This window comes from Cololabis saira, chromosome 16, assembly GCF_033807715.1.
Source record: "Cololabis saira isolate AMF1-May2022 chromosome 16, fColSai1.1, whole genome shotgun sequence".
NCBI lineage: Eukaryota > Metazoa > Chordata > Actinopteri > Beloniformes > Belonidae > Cololabis > Cololabis saira.
The window spans coordinates 34,816,299-34,840,015 of NC_084602.1; the positions used below are offsets into that span (position 1 = coordinate 34,816,299).

Consider the following 23,717-nt stretch of genomic DNA (forward strand, 5'->3'; position numbering starts at 1 on the left):
TGACTGTGATTATGCAACATCTTAATACTAGTATTATATTGAGAGGTATTGGCAGCTAATGATGCTGTAAGGACCAATCACCTCCCAGAATGCTGATAGAACTGCTTTCAGAAACATCGTGTGGGACAGAATTAGATCAAACTAAGGTCATAAGAAATCGATTTCATATTTTCCAATTTTTGAGAATTTGGTTTTTAGCATTTTAAGCAAATGTAACCCCAAGACGGTATATAAAGCAAAGAAAGACAATTTATGCGATTATAACTGAAAACTTTAATGTTTTCATACTTTTCAAACATATTTAAAGGCAAAAACATGGCACTAGTTATTCCCATGACCAAAAAAACATTCCTTTTTTGGGCATAAACAAAAAAATACCAAAAGTTGTGATGAAATGATAAAAAAAAAATCGATCTTTAGACATATGAATCTATTTTTAGGAATTAATATGAAAATCGATCTTTTCAACACAGGCCTATATGTAAACATCATTAGAGTGTGGAGAGCTTAAAGTCTGACTGTGGCCAAAATACTAATTTTTTACATTACAGAAAGATTGTATCATCAATCACACCACGGAAAGTTAAGATTGTTAATAACATTTGTTCACGAAAATAAAATTAGGATGTTTTGGTATCACAGATTGCTGTCGCAGTCACCTCTCAGAGACGTACAAAGTTAACAACATTGTTAAATCAAACAGTTTAGAGTTGCCATCTGCTGCCATTGATGCGGTTGAGCCGTTGGCCATTGATTAGATTAGTGAGTGAAGGAGCGAGTCCATCTGGCTCTGTCAAGCTCTGGCAGCGGAAACTCCATCACTCCTAGATGTCTCCGATGAAAACATTGGAGGTGCTGCTCATCTCTCTGTTATCCTAATGTTGCGTAAAAATCAATCCACTGAGCATCCACTCACCCCTGCAGAGTGGGTTTTCTCAGACACCTCTATCCTCAGCAGAATCCTCAACAAAAGTGTTATAGTCCTTTAACATCCTCAGCGTAGGATTGTTAACTTGGTCCTTCAATCTACAGAGTATACAGCTAATTATCTGAGCTGGTACAACATCCCCCTCAAAACTGTCTAGTTTACATTTGCTTATGAATATAAATACCTTGTTGTTATTGTACAGGTACAATGAAATTTGGAGGGCTTTCCCTCCAAGGCAAGATACTACGGAAGCGCATTGCATTCACTTGAGAAAAAAAAAATTTGCTCTTTTTTTCTGAATTAACGAGATAATTATCTGAGAATTCTGAGAAAAGTTTTAATGAAAAAAAAAAATCACTTTCGGTCTGAACAACTCAAAGTCCTGAGGTGCCTGCACAAAGTCGACAAACTAATAACAATACCATCTATATAACTTAAAGACGAGTATCTCCCAATGTTTCAAAACCAAAATCTAAATAAAACTGGATTAAACTGGACAGGCGGAACATGTTTGCTTCCATGAAATCGAGCTCTCAAGTGAATGACAGCTTCTTGCAAGTTGTGAGGTATCTGGTTAATTCAGAAAAACAGAGCAGAAGTATTTTTTTTTCATTAAAACTTTTCTCGGAATTCTGTCGATTTAACGCAGAACCAGAATCTAGCCTTTATATGGTCCAAAATTACAGTAGTACAAAGTAGTATTGTAAGTACAGTCCAATGGTACCTCTAGTAGGGATGGGCGGTATGGACTAAAAAATGTATCACGATAATTTTTGGCATTTATCCCGATAACGATAAAAATGACGATAAAAGAAATACCAATTCAACTCCACCTTTGTAACTATAAATCTATTACCACATTCAGTCTTTGGAGCCCCCAAAACACTGCTCTAAAATAATACTAAATGCTACTAAACTACACCAATTAAATTTAATTAATAAAAACTAATTAAATGAGTCCACCTGTACTGCAAAACTGTAATGACTCAGATCCGCCATGTTTGTTACACAAAAACCTCATTAACGGGAATTTTTCCCTTCCTTCCTTCCTTCCTTCCTTCCTTCCTTCCTTCCTTCCTTCCTTCCTTCCTTCCTTCCTTCCTTCCTTCCTTCCTTCCTTCCTTCCTTCCTTCCTTCCTTCCTTCCTTCCTTCCTTCCTTCCTTCCTTCCTTCCTTCCTTCACGTACGTTGTGCGTCAATTTAACACAGAACCATAAATCCGGCTTTACACAAAAACGTCATCAACGGGAATTTATCGTATTTACCGTGATATGACAAATTCTTTTTTTTTTCGTTTATTTCGGCATGTTTATATAGACACATTTCATCTCCAGAACATTATACATTGCATACTCAGCACATGACGAAAAGGGTACGGGAGAAGCTGACGCTTATCAAAGTCCCGCCCCGTTCTATGTAAGATTCATGATCACATCAACAACAGAATTCAGTAAGATACATAGTTTACCACATAGCAATTTGTCTAATTTCATCCTTCACAGTCCAGATAGCATGTATGTTTGTACACGTGTCCAGTCCACTCATCCTGATCACCGTTCCTGTGATTTACTACTGTGTCCACTGTTCAGTTATTTTAATGTCCAAGCCTCTTTTTGCATGCAATCCACTTTGCAATGGAGGTGCGTGTGTCAATGCAGATTTTGATTAGTCGCCGTCCTCTGGCTCTCTAGCCGCCTTTGCCCCCTCCGCTCGTACTGACTTCATCTCCTCCCGAGCTTTGGACACCTCCGACCATACACTGGTCAGTCTCTCCTGGATGTCAGCGAGGCCAGAGAGCAGCTTTGCCTGATCAGCTCTCACTTTTCTCAACTTTTGTAGCATCCAGACCCCGCCAAGCCCTAGGATCACTAGGCCCACCGTCATGCCCGTGAATATATAGACGTCTTCCACGTCTTCTATATCCAACACCCCAAGACACACTACTTTCCACTTATTCCAGCTGTCCATGGTGTATCCCGCCAAGAATGTCCCATCTGGACAGGCCGGTTCCCTTGTCCCAGCACGCCGTGTAGAAAAAATCTTGTCAATAGCATTTACTGACCAGTTCAGAATCTCCATTCTTGATTTTATGTTCTGCTTGGTCGTGATATCTGCTGTGCTGTGATAGAGCTCAATGTCACACACACACATTTTATAGTGACTTTGTTTAGTCTCCATGTTTTGTTTCCATGCTAGGTGCTCCCGTGCTGAATTTCCCACATTGCCATTGTTTTGTACACATAGCCAGACATTGCCTTCGTGTACCTAGGTTTGATAATCCTTCAATAACAGTTTCTTTAACCCATGTTTGAAAACAGTTACATTTCTTGCTAACTTTAATTCATTGTTTAGGCTATTCCACATTTTCACACCAGCTACTGACAAACTATGGCTTCCCATCGTTGTCCTTATCTTTTTCTGTTGAAACTGCAGCAAGCTGCGCATGCTGTGAGGACCTTGACTAAGAGTGAACAATTTCTGAACATTTACTGGCAATGCCGCCTGTGTTGCTTTGTAAATTGTTTGTAGCATCTGAAAATGAAGTATCTCTCTCAGTTTTAGATATTTCGCCTTTATGAACAGTTCGTTCGTATGTGCCCTGGCTGGGACAGAATGAATGATGCGAAGCGCTTTTTTTTGCAATTTAAATATTGGTTCTGTAATGCCCTTGTAAGTGAAACCCCAATTTTCTACACAGTACCTCATATGTGGGACTATTAGTGCCGAATATATGGTCTTAAGCGAGTTTAAATTGAGAGATTTCTGCAATTTCCACAGAATAGACACACTCCTTGCCATCTTATTTTGAATTATTTTTACATGTGGTCGCCATGTCAAGAGGTCATCCACTAATATACCCAGAACCTTATGTTCCCTCACTCTTTCTATATTGTATCCATTAACTTGCAAGTTTATGCTTTTCTTTACATTATTTCTCCCAAATAACATGAATTTGGTCTTTGCCAGATTTAGTGATAATTTATTTATATTAAACCATGTATTTAGTTTTGTCATTTCTCTGTTAATCGCTTTTTCCAGTATATTCAAGTCGTTTCCTGAGCAGAAAATATTTGTATCATCAGCAAATAAAATAAGTTTTAATACATCAGATGTTTTGATTATGTCATTGATATATAGAGTAAATAGCTTAGGGCCTAAGACTGACCCCTGTGGGACCCCACAGACGACATCCAGGCATGTAGACGTATTTGTTCCCATCTGGACATATTGGACTCTACCAGATAGATAGCTTTTGATCCATCTTAAAGCTGTATCTCTGATACCGTAATCATATAATTTTTCAATCAAAATATCGTGATTTATAGTGTCAAAAGCTTTTTTGAGGTCAATAAAGATGCCTACTATATATAATTTGTGGTCAAGCGCATCTTTAATCAGTTCTAAGGACTCTGTGAGGGCAAGTGCTGTCGAATGTTGCTTTCTGAACCCGTATTGGCTATCACACAGGATGTTGTGTTCAGTCATGAACTTTTCCAATCTGCTATTATAGAGTTTTTCTAAAATCTTTGAACACTGCGGCAATAAGGAGACCGGGCGATAGTTTGTAGTCATATTTATATCACCACTTTTATACAATGGTAATACCTTTGCTATTTTCATCTTGTCTGGAAATACACCGGTTTTGAAGGATAAGTTACATATGTGCGTGAGTGGTGTTATAATTCCTTTTTGTACCGCCTTCAACAGTCTCATGTCAATTTCGTCTACATCTACTGAAGATTTACATTTGCACTGTGTGAGGGCATTTACAACTTCTGCTTCAGTGACTGGTTCAAGTAACAGACATGAATTTTTAGTGATTGTATTCTTATCAGAGTCAAAATGGTCCCAGCGCAATGGTGATTCAGGGATGTACTTGGCCAGCTGTGGGCCAACATTTACAAAGAATTTATTGAATTGATCCACAATCAAGTTCCCGTCAGACACCGTCTCATTATTTATAATAAGGTGGTCTGGGAGTGTGACCTTTGGTTTCCGACCTGATATTGAATTCACTATACTCCAGAGTTTCTTGTTATGATTCTTTTATCTGATAGTAGTTTTTCATAGTAATCCTTTTTTTGCTTTCTTAGTGCACTATTTATCTTATTTCTATATTTTTTATATTTGGATTCAGCTATTTCTGTTCTGTCTCTGAGAAATTGTTTATATAAAAGGTTTTTTTTCCTACATGCATTTACAAGTGATTTCGTAAGCCACGGTGTGGCTTTCTTTTTTGTTTTGTCTGTTATCTCCCTTGCAGAGCAATGTTTATGGTACAGTCCTGTGAGAGTCTTCAGGAATTCATCATACGCTTTGTTTGTTTCTGTTTCAGAGAGCACATGTCTCCATGTCTGTGTCAACAGCTGACTCTCCAATGCGTTCATATTCTTTTCATTTCTTATCCTAACTAACTTTCTTTTTTTCGTCTCGCTCTTTACAATATGATTCCACTCACACATTGCAAAGACTGGTAGATGATCAGAGATATCGCATATCAATAGTCCACTCACTGGATCTGCTTCTAAGACATTTGTAAATATATTGTCAATTAGTGTGGCACTATGTTTGGTAATTCTGCTGGCCATTGTAATTAAGGGATGCATACCTGCCGCATACATACTATTTAGAAAGTCATCTGTCCCAGCGTTGTTGTTTGGGTTTAAGATATCGATATTAAAGTCTCCGCATATGAAAACATTTTTATGCTTTGTCAGAGAGAGTAGTTCTGTCACACTATCACTGAATAATTCTAACTTTGAATCCGGGGCTCTATACAGACAGGATATTACAGTATTTCTCCCTTTACACATAGATAATTCTACAGTTATGCATTCCATTACATTGTCAATAGCTTTTGACACATTTTCCAATATGACAAAATTAATGCTCTCTTTAATAAAAAGAGAAACTCCTCCACCAGTCTTTTTTTTTCTATTTTTACACACAAATTCATACCCACTTAAGATGAAGTTCATTCCCTTTTCTTCATTAATCCAGGTTTCTGACACCGCAATGATATCAAAGGATGTAGAAAATCCTTCCAAGTATTCCAATATGTGATCAAAATTTGCATATAAACTCCTGCTGTTGAAATGAATGATTGACAGCCTCTGATCCATCACAATGTCCTTATTGAACTTTGACGGTATATCGTGAACAGTAAAATATCGCCCATTCCTAACCTCTAGCAAATTAAAGATATACATAAACAAAACTTACACATAAACAAAAATTACACTTTTGCTGTCGCCCTCCAAGACCCTGCCACTTCCGAGGTTCCTGCCCTGCATTTTCCTCCCGTAGAAGCACCCCTATATCTCTGTTTTTAATGAATTGATTAAACGGTTTCCACATTTCTTCGTACATCCCGAGTTTGTTTTTTAATGTATGTTATTTTCTCCATTGACATACATTGTGCCATAACCTTGATCCATGCACCGATTGTAGGTGCATCCGTTTTCTTCCAGTTAAGAGCAATAATCCTTTTTGCCTTCAATACGTTATTGTATCATTTTAAAGTGTGTAATGTCAGAACTGGGCAGAGTTGAGGGCTTGAGGACAGAAATAGTTTTGAGTCTGTGCCCAGGGTGAGACAGGTCCTTCAGGATGTTATGAGTCCTCCTGAGGCTCCGGCAGCTGTAAATGTCTATTAGGGAGGGGACAGGGCAGCCCATTACTTTCTGGGCGGTAGAGATAACTCGCTGGAGTGCTTTCCTGTCCGCCGAGGTGCAGCTGGCGACCCACGTTAAGATGTTTATTCTCTGCAGGTTCTTATATCTGTTTCAACGTCTCCCTGTTCTCCCAACTAAATCCGTTTTTCATAGGTTAGATAAGATGATATTGTCATTCATATGGAACGGTAAAACGGGAAGAATATGTAAGTCGATCCTGCAATCTCTCAAAGAAAGAGGAGGTTTTACCCTCCCAGTGTTCAGGCATTATTACTGGGCTGCCAATGTGCAAGAATTTCTGTTTTTGGATGAATGCAGATCAGGTGTCTCTGCCTGCCTGGGTACAATTGGAAAACAACGCCTCCCTTTTTTTACTGCATTCAATTCTCTGTTCACAGCTTTCATCTCCAAGCTGTTGCCTGCCGGATTACAAATTGTGTATGTGCCCATAAAGATTTGGAAGCAGTTCTTAAAACATTTAGGCTTTTCCAGACCTTCTGTTTTAACCTATTTTTATAGGACTTTTCTTTTTGACACTAGGAGCAGATGAAATTTGTCCCCCGCAACTAGGGATGGGAATCGACAAAGCGTTCTTGTTGAGAACCGGTTCCCAGTGTTTCAATTCCTTGGAATCCTTTGCCTTTTTTGCAAACGATTCCCTTATCAATTCCAGCGAGCGCGAATGACGTATTGCGCCCAGCAGGAAAACATGGCGACAAAGCAGCATAATCGCTCAAAAGTTTGGTTACATTTTATCAAAAAGGATGACAACAGGGCGACTTGCAATACTTGCAATGTGGACATTTCAACAAAGCAAACACTAGCGTGTTGCTAGTGTTTCCAAAGAGGAAACACTAGCAATACGCAAAAGCATTTGCATACACACAGCATGCAATAACTTTTAATGAATGTTGCGTGTTTGATCTGTTCCGAGTCCAGAGTGAATCTTCTCAACGTTAGCCAGTCCTCTGCTGTTAATACTGCAGGTAACTAACAAACTAACACTGCCTATCATGTTAGCGCCATTTGCCTTATTGTAAAACCTGCTATTACTAACTACTAACGTTAAATGAATCCCTTCTCATGCATTCATTAGAATCGATAAAGAATCAAATTGCTAAAACAGAATCGAAAATGGAATCGGAAATGGAAAAATCTTATCAATTCCCATCACCCATGCTCATATGTTCTGGTCCTGCCCAAAACTGGGATCATTGGTCACTCATTTTTGACACTGGCCAGAGGATATGGCTTTACAATCTCTCCTAACTCTCTGTCTGCAATCTTCAGCATCTCCCATATTCTAGACCTGCCTATGTTGTTGAAGTTGGCCCTATCATTCACCACTCTTCTTTTTCAAAGGCTTATCCTAGTGGTTTGGAAGCCCGTCTGTTCCCCTTCGAATGTCGGCTGGGTTTGTGACGCGTTATACAATTTGAAGCTTGAAAAGCTCAGGTTTTTACTCAGTGGGTCAGTGCAAACATTTCATACAACTTAGGATCCTTTTATACAACAAGTAGAATCTAAGATTAAGATACACTTTATTGTCCCACATGTGGGAGATTCAGGTTGGGCTTTAACCCATGCTGCGCCCATAGAAACACAGACAACAAGAATCAACAACAACAACGCACAGGGACTTCTCAAGGACAAGAACATACACCATATTTACATAGACATAGACTACAGAGTGTGTGTACTAGATGATACCATTTCAATAACACAGTTCAAAGATAACCCTCCTCTATATTGCATTTGCTGCTTTTAAGTAGCCTTATTGAGGACGGGATAAAAGAGTTTTTAAATCTATTTAGCCTCCAGCGTGGGGCCCTAAACCTCCTCCCTGATGGCAGTAACTGGAACTCACTGTGTAACACGTGGGGAGGATCGGATATGATCTTGTTGGCCAGCCTTAGAGCAGCCTGCTCATAGGTGGACTGTAGGTGTGGGTGTTCCTGTACACCTGTTATCTTCCATGCCCGCTGCATGAGACCAACTAACCTGGACCTTAATTGTACAGACAAATTACCGTACCAAGTGGCGATGCGATATCTGATAAGACTCTCACAAACAGCATGGTAAAAAATCAACATACATTTTTGTTCTACACCATGAACTCTCAATCACCCACAAGAAGTGCAGGCGCTGTTGGAGTCTGCTACAGAGCGTGTCAACATGCATACTCCAAGTAAGCGAGCTATCAATAAATACACCCAGATATTTAAACGAGGCAATCTGTGAGATGGCTTCATTTTGTATGACCACGGGCCTGTGGTCACCCACTCCTCTGGGTCAAAAACCATCTCCTCTGTCTTCTTAACGTTCTCTGAATCTTCCTTATTAGCAACTCTGGGTTCTTTCTTTTTTTTAGATCATTACTATTATACCCATTTATTTATCGTTTTTTTCTTCTGTTTCATCCGTGTACGTGTGGTTGTAGTTGCCTTGTTCTGGCCATTTTGGAGGATGCAGATATCCTTCTCTCTTAAAAGTTGTTTGTTTACACACACGCACATGCACACGCACACACACACATGCACACGCACACACATGCACACGCGCACGCACACACACACACACACTCTGTGTCTGGTTAAAAATGTTCATAAATAAAGTTGGGAAAAATAAAAGAACTGCAGTAGGTCAGCACCCTCTCTATGGTGCAGCGATAGAGGCTTTTCCACCATGTTATTCTTACTGAGGATCCTCAGGCGTTGGAGCTGCTGCTTTGCCTTCTTAACCCTTGTGCTGTCTTCAGGTCAAGGAAGGAGGAAGAGAAGAAGGGAGGAAAGAAGGAAATAAAGAAGGAAGGAAGGGAGAAAAGAAGGAAAGAAAGAAGGAAGGAAGGGAGAAAATAAGGAAGGAAGGAAGGAAGGAAGGAAGGAAGGAAGGAAGGAAGGAAGGAAGGAAGGAAGGAAGGAAGGAAGGAAGGAAGGAAGGAAGGAAGGAAGGAAGGAAGGAAGGAAGGAAGGAAGGAGAGAACAGGAGGAAAGAAGGAAGGAAGGAAGGGAAAAAAGGAAGGAAGGAAGGAAGGAAGGAAGGAGAGAGCAGGAGGAAGGAAGAAAGGAAGAAAGGAAGGAAGGAAGGAAGGAAGGAAGGAAGGAAGGAAGGAAGGAAGGAAGGAAGGAAGGAAGGAAGGAAGGAAGGAAGGAAGGAAGGAAGGAAGGAAGGAAAAAAAGAAGGAAGGACGGAAGGGAAAGAAGAAGGGAGAAAAGAAGGAAGGATGGGAGAAAAGAGGAAGGGAAGAAGGGAGGAGAGAGCAGGATGAAAGAAGGAAGGGAAAAAAGAAGGAAGGAAGGAAGGAAGGAAGGAGAGAGCAGGAGGAAGGAAGGAAGGAAGAAAGAAAAGAGGAAGGGAAGAAGGAAGGAAGGGAGAAAGGAAGGAAGGAAGGAAGGAAGGAAGGAAGGAAGGAAGGAAGGAAGGAAGGAAGGAAGGAAGGAAGGAAGGAAGGAAGGAAGGAAGGAAGGAAGGAAGGAAGGAAGGAAGGAAGGAAAAAAAGAAGGAAGGATGGAAGGAAGGAAGAAGAAAGGAAGGGAGAAAAGAGGAAGGGAAGAAGGAAGGAGAGAGCAGGAGGAAAGAAGGAAGGAAGGGAAAAAAGAAGGAAGGAAGGAAGGAAGGAAGGAAGGAAGGAAGGAAGGAAGGAAGGAAGGAAGGAAGGAAGGAAGGAAGGAAGGAAGGAAGGAAGGAAGGAAGGAAGGAAGGAAGGAAGGAAGGAAGGAAGGAAGGAAGGAAGGAAGGAAGGAGAGAGCAGGAGGAAAGAAGGACAGGAGAAATCGGTCATTTTGAACCAAAGACAGTACAAGGGTTAAGGCGTTAAAGAGTTAAAGTGATGTTGGTCATCATTGTTTATTACACCCATGCTTCTTTTCTTTTGGCTTCTCTAGCCCCTTTCACACAGCCAGTTCGAGGCGGGAACGTTGCGCCTTTAAGCCGCCTCGCTGTTCTGTGTGAAAGTCACGGAGGCGGAATGGGGGGGCCAAGTGGCCCCACCAATAAGCCGGCAGCGGAGGTAGTCACAGAGCCGAAACGGGGTCTGTGTGAATGACACAGCCGGCATGCCGGCATGCCACTAGACGCTGACGCTGTCGTCACGCCTCTGATTGCGGAACGCCGGCATGCTGTGTGAATTTACAGACGGGAGCGGCGTTATGCCGGCGTTGTATGGTTCTGTGTGAACCAACAAAGGCGGCGTATTGGCAGGACTTCTTTACACCAATATTGCGGAATCTCTGTGTGAAAGGGGCTTCTGATGCCTGTTTTAGTTTAGCTCTGGCAGGACTGTAATGAGCCTCATCACCAGACATCAATGTGGTGTGATAGTCTCTCAGTAGTGTGTATGTGTATGTATGTATATACACACACACTGCTGAAACACCGTTACACTACATTGAGATACACAAGCATTTTATAAGTTGTGTCCATTAGCTGAAGAGTAGCAAGAACATTTTGAGTTTTATTCATGCATATGGCTCATGGTTTATGGGATGGCACTAATCTCACAATGAGGGCAATTTGTTTCTAAGTAATTTCAAAATTATCCTGTGTAAAGATGTAATTTATCCGTCTGAACCACTCAAAGAGAAAGGCAGAAATGTCAACCCAGAGTTTTTGCACGTGGAAATAAAAATGTTATCAATATATGACCAAACATGAAAAGCTCTAAATCAGTAAACTCTAGCCATTTGCCACTGCAGGAAGGATACAAAAAATAAATAAACCACCATGAAGTGTAAATAAATGTAAATTTAATCCAGACCACTCCACAGGCTGAGGATGATGGATGTGATCCTGGGTGATAAGTGGCCATTTGCATCACGTTAACACATGCAAACAAATGCAAACAAATGCAGAGGATAGTCCATATGAAGGGCTGTTATATAATGCATATTGCAGGTGTTAAAGAGCTTAATCTTTCTGAATGAGACACAAGCAGCTTTAGAATAGGAGCCATCATATACTGTTGAATGTGTCTGCATGCTTGTAAAACTGCTTACGGGTCATCAGATAGAAATATGTCAGAGAGACAGGTATGCAGCATGGGGAGGATGACGGGGGTGAGGAATGACATCCCTTCATCCTCCATGTCTAAGCTCTTTAACACCTGCAGGATGCATCATATGTCACCCAGATTTTTGTTTTTGTGCGGCTTCCCTCTCGAATAGAATATAAAATATTTAAAATTAGTTTGAATACGAGCTTCAAGAGAAGATTGAGATAAAAAAAAAAGAATAATCAGCATGTGATTGAGTCAGCCCATATTCTGGCTTCAACAACAGGATTAACCTTTGTTCTTCTACTCAATGTGTTCTGTGCTTTCAAAGTCTGATAAGGTTTCTGTTTAATTAAGATTCAGAAATAATAAAGGATAATAATAAAGGAACACAAAGAATTGATGGATTAAAGCAAGCAGCGATTTAAAGATATTGAACATTCCCTTTCATGTAAGATGCACTTGACTGCGTTTTGTGCACGGTAAAAATCACAGAGCAGATGCTGTTGTCTCTTTCATTGTCAGGCACCTGGCCTGAAAAAAAAGAAAGATTCCCATCCAGTTAAAGCTCATTCAACAAAAGGCAGCAGCTAATTCATAGTGATCAGCTGATCTCTTCTGCACATGTAGAGACCACTGGAGCAGCACACCAGAGCTCATGTCTCTGATTGGTCTGGGCTTTGTAATATCACCTGAATCACCGACATATTCACTCATTACAGCTCAACATTTGATTTCATTCAGTTGTAATTAGGGGGAAAGGGGGGAAAAACTGCAATTTATGATATAATTATGCTATATATTGCTTAATAAATATGGTGCCATAAATCTGGAGTTCCTCGTTCTGACCTGTAACACCGTGTCCACACTGCACGTTTTTATTTTGTAATCTACATTTTAGTCTGGTTTTTATTCCTCTACAATATTGCATTATATATTTAATTATCGTTATCGTCACATGACCACTATTTTCCTTAATTCTCGTCTCGTTTTCCTCAGGTGATAAAGGTTAGTTGACGATGATATTTAGTCATAATTTTCGTTGACGAAAGCAACTTTACTTGCAGATTGGCCTAAAGTTTTATAGAACATTAGGATCCAAGTTGTTCTTTTTAAGGAGCGGCTGCACAACAACATGTTTGTTGGGACGCAACCCGTGAGAAAAAAGGTGTTAAGAAAGCTAACTACCCAGGGGCCGACAGCACAGGGTCTAAATGATCTAAGATGGCAGGAGGTCAGGCCAAATAGCATCAGGGGTGCAAGGTGAGGGTAGAAGCCTCACAGCATTCACTTTATCAATAAAAAACTTTCACAAAGAGAAACAGACAGAGTAAGGCAGGAGAGAATCATAAGGGTACAAGAGAGAGTTCAGAGAATTAAAAAGAATATGAGGTTGACTGATATTTGTGGACGCAAATGTAGAAATAAACTGGGTCTTGGAATTCTTAGGGGGAAAAACTGCAATTTATGATATAATTATGCTATATATTGCTTAATAAATATGGTGCCATAAATCTGGAGTTCCTCGTTCTGACCTGTAACACCGTGTCCACACTGCATGCGACGCGAGCGAGCGTCAGCGTCAAAAATAATTCCATTGCTTTATTTTTTTATTGCACTGTCTATACTGGTTGCGAGCGACGCGGCGCGATGCGAATTGTTCGTTTTTTTCCCCACTTATTCCACCGAATAATAAGCTTGTTTTCTGTTTAGACAGTACAAACGTAGGAAGATTACAAGTAATCACCCATCTTTTACTTGTCCCTTTACTCTTTTAGGAGTTATTTTAGGAGTGTCTTTCAGGAGCGCACGGGCGGGTGAATAAAGGCTGATTTATGGTTCTGCGTAAAATCGACGGCGTAGCCTACGGCGTAGGGTACGCGGCGACGCGCACCGTTCGGTGAGTGCGCCGCGTACCCTACGCCGTAAGGTCTGTGTTGGTGTAACGCGGAACCATAAATCAGCCTTTTAAAAGGCGAGTCTCAGCTGTCAATCAAAAGAACGTGGTAGAACGTGGGGGCCGATAACGCGTTCAGTGTGGACAGAGCGCGTCCGATGCCACGCAGTGCGACGCGACAGTCGGACGCTCGCATGCAGTTAGGACAGGCTGTAAGCCTTCATCTCCAAGATTTTACAAAGAAAAGGCAGTTTGGAGATATGCTTGTTTCTGTCAGCCTGTTTCAATTTTAATTTTAGTCTAGTCTTTGGATCAAGCTATCATTTTAGTTTTTATTAGTTTTAGTCACGTTCATTCTCCTTTTAGTCGTGTCAAGTTTCAGTCAACTAAAAGTCTGAGCATTTTAGTCTTATTTTAGTCAGAATTGTCCAGGACCATTTTAGTCTTGTTTTAGTCAAAGATTGTATTTAGCCAAACCCATTTTACAATTCAAACAAGGTTATCTTATTATTATATTGTTGTTATCTCATAGACTCAAGAATACATTCATTCCAGATACAGAAGACTCTAGTTTGAGTTTACAGCATATTTATTTTTCCGCATTTCTCCCCGTCTTTTTCTTTTTCGACGACACATTTGGTTTTCTTTTCCACCTCTATGTAGGAAAGTGGATCCAAAGATGGTTCTTCTTCTTCTCCAGCCTTTGTTTTTAACTGACGTTAACTAGAGCTCTGCGTTAACGGCATCAGCCTCTAACTCTGCAGCTGCATCTTCTGGATCTGATTCCCCGCTGCAGCGACTGGGATTGAGGACTAACGTCACCCAGCAGAACTAAACCAGAGAAACTACTGAAAACATGGACATTAAACCAGAGAAACTACTGAAAACATGGACATTAAACCAGAGGAAACTACTGAAAACATGGACATTAAACCAGAGGAAACTACTGAAAACATGGACATTAAACCAGAGGAAACTACTGAAAACATGGACATTAAACCAGAGAAACTACTGAAAACATGGACATTAAACCAGAGAAACTACTGAAAACATGGACATTAAGGATCTTTGGTAGAACATTTTGTCTCGTTTATGTCAACGAAAATGAAGACACATTTTAGCAGAGTTTTTATTTTGTAATCTACATTTTAGTCTGGTTTTTATTCCTCTACAATATTGCATTATATATTTAATTATCGTTATCGTCACATGACCACTATTTTCCTTAATTCTCGTCTCGTTTTCCTCAGGTGATAAAGGTTAGTTGACGATGATATTTAGTCATAATTTTCGTTGACGAAAGCAACTTTACTTGCAGATTGGCCTAAAGTTTTATAGAACATTAGGATCCAAGTTGTTCTTTTTAAGGAGCGGCTGCACAACAACATGTTTGTTGGGACGCAACCCATGAGAAAAAAGGTGTTAAGAAAGCTAACTACCCAGGGGCCGACAGCACAGGGTCAAAATGATCCAAGATGGCAGGAGATACAGGCCAAATAGCATCAGGGGTGCAAGGTGAGGGTAGAAGCCTCACAGCATTCACTTTATCAATAAAAAACTTTCACAAAGAGAAACAGACAGAGTAAGGCAGGAGAGAATCATAAGGGTACAAGAGAGAGTTCAGAGAATTAAAAAGAATATGAGGTTGACTGATATTTGTGGACGCAAATGTAGAAATAAACTGGGTCTTGGAATTCTTTGAATTTGTGGCGTGCCAGTTTGTTCATTGAGTCCTGGCTCTGCAGCTGGTTCACAGCAATTAGCAGTACTCGAGTTGTAAAAAAAGATCAGGGGGGATGGTGGATTTTATCATATGGGGACAGATAATTTGTTCTGATTACAAATAATATAATATATTACAAATAATAGCAGTGACCAAAACACCTGCAGAAATACTGCAGGAATGACATAGCAGCAGTTAAATGCAGCCTTCTGTAAGCTTTAAATATCCACTGGGCTTACATCAAATACATCAAAACACAACAATAAAAAACACTTTTCTGAACTTATCAATATGACTCTGTCCTTCACAGGATAAGTAAAATGGATCACTGCAAAAACTCACAATCTTAACAAGAATATTTGTCTTATTTCTAGTTTAAAATGTCTCATTTTAGTAAAAAAATCTCATTACACTTAAAAAAAGACTCATCACTGGAAAAAACAAAAATTTTAACCTGTTTCAAGTAGATTTTCAATTAAAATAAGTAGAAAAATAAATAAAGATAAATCTTGTCCCACTGGCAGATTTTTCTACTTATTTCAAGTGAAAATGTACTTGAAACAGGTGAAAATGGTCAAATAAGTTATTTTTCTGGTGATGACTCTAAATGTTGAAATAGCAGTAAAACCACATTCATTGATGAAATGACATAAGGGATGGAAAGGGGGGATGGCAGTTTTACAGGGGGGATGATTTGGACCATTTTTATTTCAGGGGGGGATGCCATCCCCCCTCATCCCCCCTCAACTCCAGTACTGCCAATTAGTCTTAAAAAGGAACAACAACGTCCAAGATATCCGTACAAACTGAGTTTACAACATCCAGGAGCTGATTAACATCTCCATGCTGGTGGAACTCCAAAGGGGGAAAGCTCATAGTCGGTATAAGCAGCCGAGAAATGCGAGGCTGTCTGTGCCTTGATCAGGCGGCGGAGGCTCACAGAAGCACAGAGCCAGGGGAAAGCATTAAAGAGTGAACTCAATTCAGGTAAAGCCTTGTTTTCACCTCGCACACACACACACACACACACACACACACACACACACACACACACACACACCTGCTCACTCACTTATATGCTCACCCCACAGTTTTGGGGGAAAATAATTGCATTGGTCTTGAATCAGTTGTAGAGACCTGGGATGGTTGCTGTTTTTGTCTCTGCCTGTTCCGGTTTTTTCACTTGTCTTTCTCTCTCTTTCAAATTCCAAAGGTTTGTGTGGCTGTTCTGTGTTTTCCTGTATTTCAAACTTGCAGCAGATGTTTCTCAACTTAATCAAGATCTAAAATGATTGCACGTTGGGTGAAAAATGTTAAATGTTCATGTCATCTTCTAACTTGTCATTGTCTTTGGTTTGTTATTGTGTTGTTGCTCAGTAGATTTTATATTTCATGTCAAATATTATATTCATGTCTGATTATAATTCCTATTTTTTCCACACTCATTAGTGAACCCACCATGTTCATTTTATATCATAAATGTATCCAATACGTTTTTCTCTAGTTGTGCTTGGTGGACCACATGTTTGGAAACAAAGGACATGTGAGAGACCAAGATGGAAGGTTGTAGTTTTTTCTCTTTCAGGAAAAGCCAGTGCCGGATTGGGCCAAGAAGACGTGACGTGGCGGCACTGGATTGGATGAAGAGACAAGAGACAAGCCTCTAGGACCAGCCAACCATGGCAGTAGCAAACCCTAACCCGGGGCTCGGCAACCCGCGGCTCTAGAGCCACATGCGGCTCTTTAGCGCCGCCCTAGTGGCTCCTGGAGCTTTTTCAAAAATGTTTGAAAATTGAAATAGATGGGGAGGGAAATATATTTTTTGTTTTAACATGGTTTCTGTAGGAGGACAAACATAACACAAACATTCTTAAGGTTTTCCAATGCTGTAAAAATGTGTAGAATAAATACAAAATTTAAGCATTTCTGTTAACGAAGATTTGCGTCAGAGCCTGTGACATGTTTCTACCAGCAGGGCGGGGCCAGGCAGGTGGTTGTTGTAAACAAACCGGCCAAAGGGATTGTTTCCAAAGGGAAAAAGAGAAAAATAACTTTGGAGAAAAGAGGATTCAACGTTTCTTGGACCGAATCATTTGCATTCATTGCAGAACTATTTGCAGACTTCAAAAACCAAACCAAGATAATACAGACTCTCTCCGATAAGACAGTGAAGGAAAAGGCCATTAAAATGGCAGCAACATCACCGATCAGCAAATCAAGCGCCACCATACTCAATTATTGTGTTGAGTCGTGTGATGTGATCGATATTGAGCAAACTGCGCTTTTATGCAGGTATGTGAACTCTTATGTATTTGTAGCCAACTTGGTCATTTTTATAGTAGGCTAATACAGTATATCTAATATAGATACATACAGCATGTATTGCCTTCATTCTAAGGCTTATACAAGACATAATTTTTTGCGACTCCAGACATATTTGTTTTTTGTTTTTTCGGTCAAATATGGCTCTTTCAGCATAACATGTTATGAAAATATGAACAATAGTTAATATTTTGGGTTGCCGACCCCTGCCCTAACCCCTGCCCTCTCCACCTATAGTTTAAATGTTAACATGTTAGCCATGCGGTGGTCGTCTTTTTATTGCATCTGAGGACAGTCAGGGTTTCATCACTAGTTGGTACAGACTCATGAGCTCATGTTATTCTGTACAATAAACGCTTCTGTTGAATTTTTTATCAGATCATGCCATCAGACTTTACAACCAGGCCTGCTCTCAGTAGCCAACGGACAATAACTTGTGCAATAACATAAGAGGTGCAATATCATATGTGCAATATCTGTCAGTCTACCTCACACACACTCTACCTGCTTTTTTTACACTGTTTCTTTTCTTTCAATCTACTGTATATACTGCTCATATTTCTGTAATTATACATATTTTATATATATTTTTTATTTGTACTTTTTAGTCTCTTTTTACCCCTCCCCTGCATGTTTGTGCTAAGTGTACTGCTGCCAACAAAGTAAGTTTCCCCACTGAGGGAGAAAATAAAGGATAATCTTATCTTATCTATCAGTTCCTTCCTCCAATTTTTTAACCCGTGGTCAGACTTTGTTTGTAAAAGAACTCTGACAGTCTGCAAAGTCCTGAAGAAAGTCCTTATTAAATTTGGACGGCCAGTAGATCACCACAAAGAGAACTGGGGTATATACATTTTATCTCGACAAGCTGAACTTCGAAGCTGGAAAAACCTTTAGCTGGAAGGTGCTGAGATGAAAAGCAAGATGGGAATACGATATAATTCCTCCACCTCTGCCTGCAACCCCAAGGGAGCTGAAGAATCCACAGTCTGGAGGAAGAAGTTCTGAGAACGGGGTAAACTCACCAGCCCGAAGCCCCGTCTCCACTAGAAACATAAAATCCAATTCTCATGAGGTAAAAAAGTAATTAAGAATAAATGTTTTGTTTGCTAGAGATCTAGCATTAATAATAGAGCGGACAATCACCTCATCCTCATGACACCATGACTTTAGATGAGGCCTGACTCAGGGGACGGAGATTGCTAACGGAAAGGTGGCAGGTAATCCTGGTCCACCGCTGCTCCACAAACAACAGGTTGGATCCAAAGTAAGGAAGAGAAATAACTCCCAGAGGATTGAAGATATCCTTCAGATGACCTACGGAGAGCCTTAACCCTCACCAGAACACCACCTCGCTTTCCCTGTTTCCTTGAACGCTTTGTTCGCTGATAGCTGAGCGGTGTAGTAAGGCGTAGTAAGGCGTAGTAGGCTATGAGTTTGAGGCTTGGTCCTTAAGAGGACTACTCCAAAATTGACTCATGGTAATGACCAATGTGTAACAGGGCTTTGCAATTATAAACCAGAAGAGCAGACACATCCTACCACCCAATTAAAAACAGTAAAGAGGCAACAAACAAACCAGGCAGCAGACCAGAGAGACGGGGAGTCGCACATGCTGGCGTTATCTCTTTCTGTTTGGGTCATGTTCAACAGTAGCCTACAGTGTATGTTTGACCCATGCACATCTTTTTATTGGTCAAACTTTGTCAAATTTAATCTTAATACAGCAAAGTGCCGGAAAGTTATTTTGTGTCTGAGGGTCACATGATGAAATACAGACAAATACAAGACTGTGTAAATGAAGACTGCTGCAGCCTCAACTTTCAGTGCTGATGTCATTTGCTTATATAAACATGTAACGTTCCTTCCTCTATTTCTATTATGTTTCCAATTCATATGTATTCTATTTCTTTTTGTCTGCATATATATTAATGGTTAATACCATGTTGGTAAAAACATAAGGCATATATATATATGCATTTTTAATATATTTATTTTATTAATATATATTTATTTGATTTATATATATATATATGTATATATATATATATATATATATATATATATATATATATATATATATATATATATATATATATATATATATATATATATTATTATTATTATTAGGGCCCGAGCACCTTCAGTGCGAAGGCCCTATTGTATCTGTAGGAATTTTTTTTCTTTTTTCTTCTGACGAAAGGAAGGCCTTTTTGCCCCCCTAAACGTGCCCAAAAAGTCACCAAATTTTGCATGCAAGACAGGCCTGGCGAAAAATTTGATATTTAATGGGTTACATTAATGGCCGTGGCAAAATGGCTCAACAGCGCCCCCTAGAAAACTTTGTGCCTCAAGCCCCACAATACGGTTTGACGTACATGCACGAAAATCGCTACACACCTGTATCATGGCACAACTTAAAGAAAAGTCTCTTGGCGACATGGCCGGAACTGAACAGGAAGTCAGCCATTTTGAATTAATCGTGTCACTTTGGCGCAATTTATGCCATTCCTTCGGCAGTTAATACGGCCCGAACCGTAACGTTCACCCAGGTGTGTTATACATCAAAATGTGCGCCTCCATCCTGCGACAACACGCATTACTTTTCTCTTTCAAAAGCGTTACCGTGGCGACGCTAGACGCCAAAAAGCGCGCCCACCCTTCATCTGGTTGGTTCAGACAGAAAAAACTTTGCGTCTCAAGCCCCATAATACGGTTTGACGTACATGAACGAAAATCGGTACACACCTGTATCATGTTGCAACTTAAAGAAAAGTCTCTTGGCGCCATGGCCGAAACCGAACAGGAAGTCGGCCATTTTGAACATTCTGAATTAATCGCGTAATTTTGGAGCAATATGAGCCATTCCTTCGAGAATTAATACGGCCCGAACCGTAACGTGCACCCAGATGTGTTATACATCAAAATGTGCGTCTTCATCTTGCGACTAGGCGCATTACTTTTCTCTTTCAAAAGTGTTACCGTGGCGACGCTAGACGCCAAAAAGCGTGCCCCCCTTCATCTGATTGGTCCATATTTGATAGTTCTCCAAAAGTCACCAAATTTTGCATGCAAGCCAGGCCTGGCGATAAATTTGATATTTCATGGTTTGCATTAATGGGCGCTGCAAAATGGCTCAACAGCGCCCCCCGGAAAACTTTGTGCCTCAAGCCCCACAATACAGTTTGACGTACATGCACGAAAATCGGTACACACCTGTATCATGTCGCAACTTAAAGAAAAGTCTCTTGGCGCCATGGCCAAAACCGAACAGGAAGTCGGCCATTTTGAAATTATTGTGTAATTTTGGCGCAATTTATGCCATTCTTTCGGCAATGAATACGGCCCGAACCGTAACGTGCACCCAGGTGTGTTATACATCAAAATGTGCGTCTTCATCTTGCGACTACGTGCATTACTTTTCTCTTTCAAAAGTGTTACCGTGGCGACGCTAGACGCCAAAAAGCGTGCCCCCCTTCATCTGATTGGTCCATATTTGATAGTTCTCCAAAAGTCACCAAATTTTGCATGCAAGCCAGGCCTGGCGATAAATTTGATATTTCATGGTTTGCATTAATGGGCGTGGCCTAACGGCTCAACAGCGCCCCCTAGAATACTTTTATCTGCCATAACTTTTGAAAGGTTTGACATAAAGAGTCGTGGGTGGTGTCATGGGACTCGGTATTGAGTCCTTGACCATAATTGGTGAAAATTAGCCCTGCCCCTTCTTCTGATTGGTTGTCCCGATTTTCTGCTATAACTTTTGAATGGTTTGACATAAAGAGTCGTGGGTGGTGTCATTTCTGATATGCTTATGGGGGTGGTGGCCGTGAGTGCGAGGGCCCGTTCATCGCTGCTTGCAGCTTTAATTATTATTATTTTTTTTTTTTATGTGAAGGGGTGATGGTTTGAAACTGTCTCTTGTACTTTTTGAGTTAGTAAAAAATTATAATTACAGAGAAAATGGCAGAAATATGAATTCAAAATTCAAACTTTGATGTTTCATAAATATTGAAACCTTCCCATGTTTTCATGTTTTGCTTTAATTAAGTTTTTTTTGTTTTCTTAAAGAGTATAGCTATGTGTCAATACTAATGAGCAGTATTGATTTTGGTATCACTATCATCTCTTGTCCTCACTACTAAAGGCTCTTTTTTTGAATACACTCCTTCCAGTCTTTGACCTTTTTCTAAGCAATTACCTGTTCTACTCCACATCAGCTCTGCCATATTATCTCAAAAAAGTCTGCTGTTTCCCTCTTTAGCTTTGGCAATCCGGCGAGACATAATCGATGTGCAAAGCGAGAAATGCCACTTGATTTAAAACCCCAAATAAAGCAGAAAGCGAAAATATTGATAGCCTTAATCTGCACTGTATAAATTGATTGTAATGACTATTTTTCATCAGATCATGATGATTCGTGCCTTTCCCTTCGAAATGTGGTGCAGTTTTGTTTTAGGTACATTAACACTAAGTCTACTTCTTCATTTCAGTTCAGTTTCAGTTCAAGTTTCTAATTCCTTTAGAGGCTGAGAATTAAAAAGCTTTAGTGGAGAGCTTTAGATATTTTCTGAAAACTGCAAATATGAAAGGGGAATTTCAAAACAAAGCTTTTGAGGTGTTCCCGAGCACAATGCTCTACCCACTTTCACCACCACACTATAAATAAAACTGAAACCTAACAGGGGAATGGAACTCCAAAAAAACAAGGCCTTTCACTTTGAATCAGCACTACACAAATTACCAGAGACTGACCAAGCTCCCTCTCCCTAAAACAAAAATATCTGTGTGAATTTCCTACAAATTTACTGCTTCACACTCCAATGTGGCAAACATTAAACCTTTACAGGTTTTTATTTACCCGGAAAGTCCTAAAACCGACTGCCAACACTACAAACTAGGCAAAAATGCCACTAAACTAGTCCATTCAAATTAGACGAGCATTTGATATGTCATTCCTTTATGCCTTTATTAGCAGAAAATAAAACATTTGCATACCGTTAAGTAAGGCATAATGCCCGACGAGGTGTACATTAACATAAATATATGGGAGGCGTGAACCAGTTTGGCTCCAAGAAGTCCATATATTTATGTTAATGTACACCACGAAGGGCATTATCCCGCTTATACCACGGTCACTTACCCAAAAACATAAATATTAAATCAGTTATTCATGCTTTAATGTGTTTTCAGTGTAAATCATTAGTTTTATAACAAGCCACAGCTGAGCGGCTGAGCGACTATTTAATCTCTCGTCTGCAGCCGTTGTAACCTGGTAAATTACAAAGTTTTTTAACAAGCCATAAATAAGCCTCAGTTTCCTTGGTAACACCTGAGGGTCTGACTAATACCTGGAACAATCACTACCGTCCCATAAGGTCCTTATGCAACGGACACAGTGTTGATTCTCCAGTAACTAGGGCGGACCAGAGATACGACTTAGGCCCCGTACACACGTAGCCGGATATCTGCGGGTATCTGCTAAACCGAAGATATTTTCCTACGTTTGGACCTGTCATCCACATGAAAACGCAAATAAACAAATGTTTAAAAAAACTCCGGGCAAAGTGAAGATTTTTGAAAACTCCGTTTATGTAGATGCGTGTAGACAGAGACAACCGGAGTTTTGCGTTTTCGAACGTCACATTATGCTCCAAAACAACAACAAATCTGCTCTGACGTCTATGCGACCTTTGTTTACTACAGAACTACAGATGATCCACCATCTGTTCTCCAAGCTATTTATTAAATAAATGGTCTCTGCTCTTGACCACCGTTTACTGAGTTACACCGACGAAGAGCCTACGCCGTAGGGTGCGCGGTGACGCGCACCGTACGCCGTACCCTACGGCGTAGGGCTGCGTCGATTTAACGCGGCAGCTCCGTGGCGGGACACCTGGGGGGACTCGGGCTCGTTACCGAGAAGGAGACGCAGCTCCCGGGGAAGCTGCGCCGCGGAGGCCCGGAGGCCGGAAGACCAAATGATCTGCAGGTTTGGAATGCTTATGAATGTGGTCGAAAACACAGATCTTCGGTTATGTGTGGAAGGTTTTTTTTACGTGTGTACATAGCCTTAGATATTCTAGTCTGCTCGGCTATTTTCTTTTCTCTCCTCTTCTGCATCCCAGTCATCAAAATTGTTAAATTCACCAAATAAATTAAAAGAAATTACAAAATCACTA

The 23,717-nt window shown here is 40.3% G+C and overlaps 1 protein-coding gene across 2 annotated transcripts in view; it reads right to left on the reverse strand.

Annotated features, from left to right (window-relative positions):
• Window positions 1-23,717, reverse strand: part of LOC133462599 (leucine-rich repeat and fibronectin type-III domain-containing protein 2-like) — a 219,478-nt gene that overhangs the window by 34,338 nt on the left and 161,423 nt on the right. Inside the window, exon 4 of one of the 2 annotated variants that reach the window (XM_061743921.1) lies at window positions 9,302-9,355. The exons of the other annotated variant lie outside the window; for it this stretch is intronic. The gene's annotated coding sequence lies outside the window, so the exon portion shown is untranslated. The remainder of the gene's footprint in view (window positions 1-9,301; window positions 9,356-23,717) is intronic. 2 annotated transcript variants of the gene reach the window in all.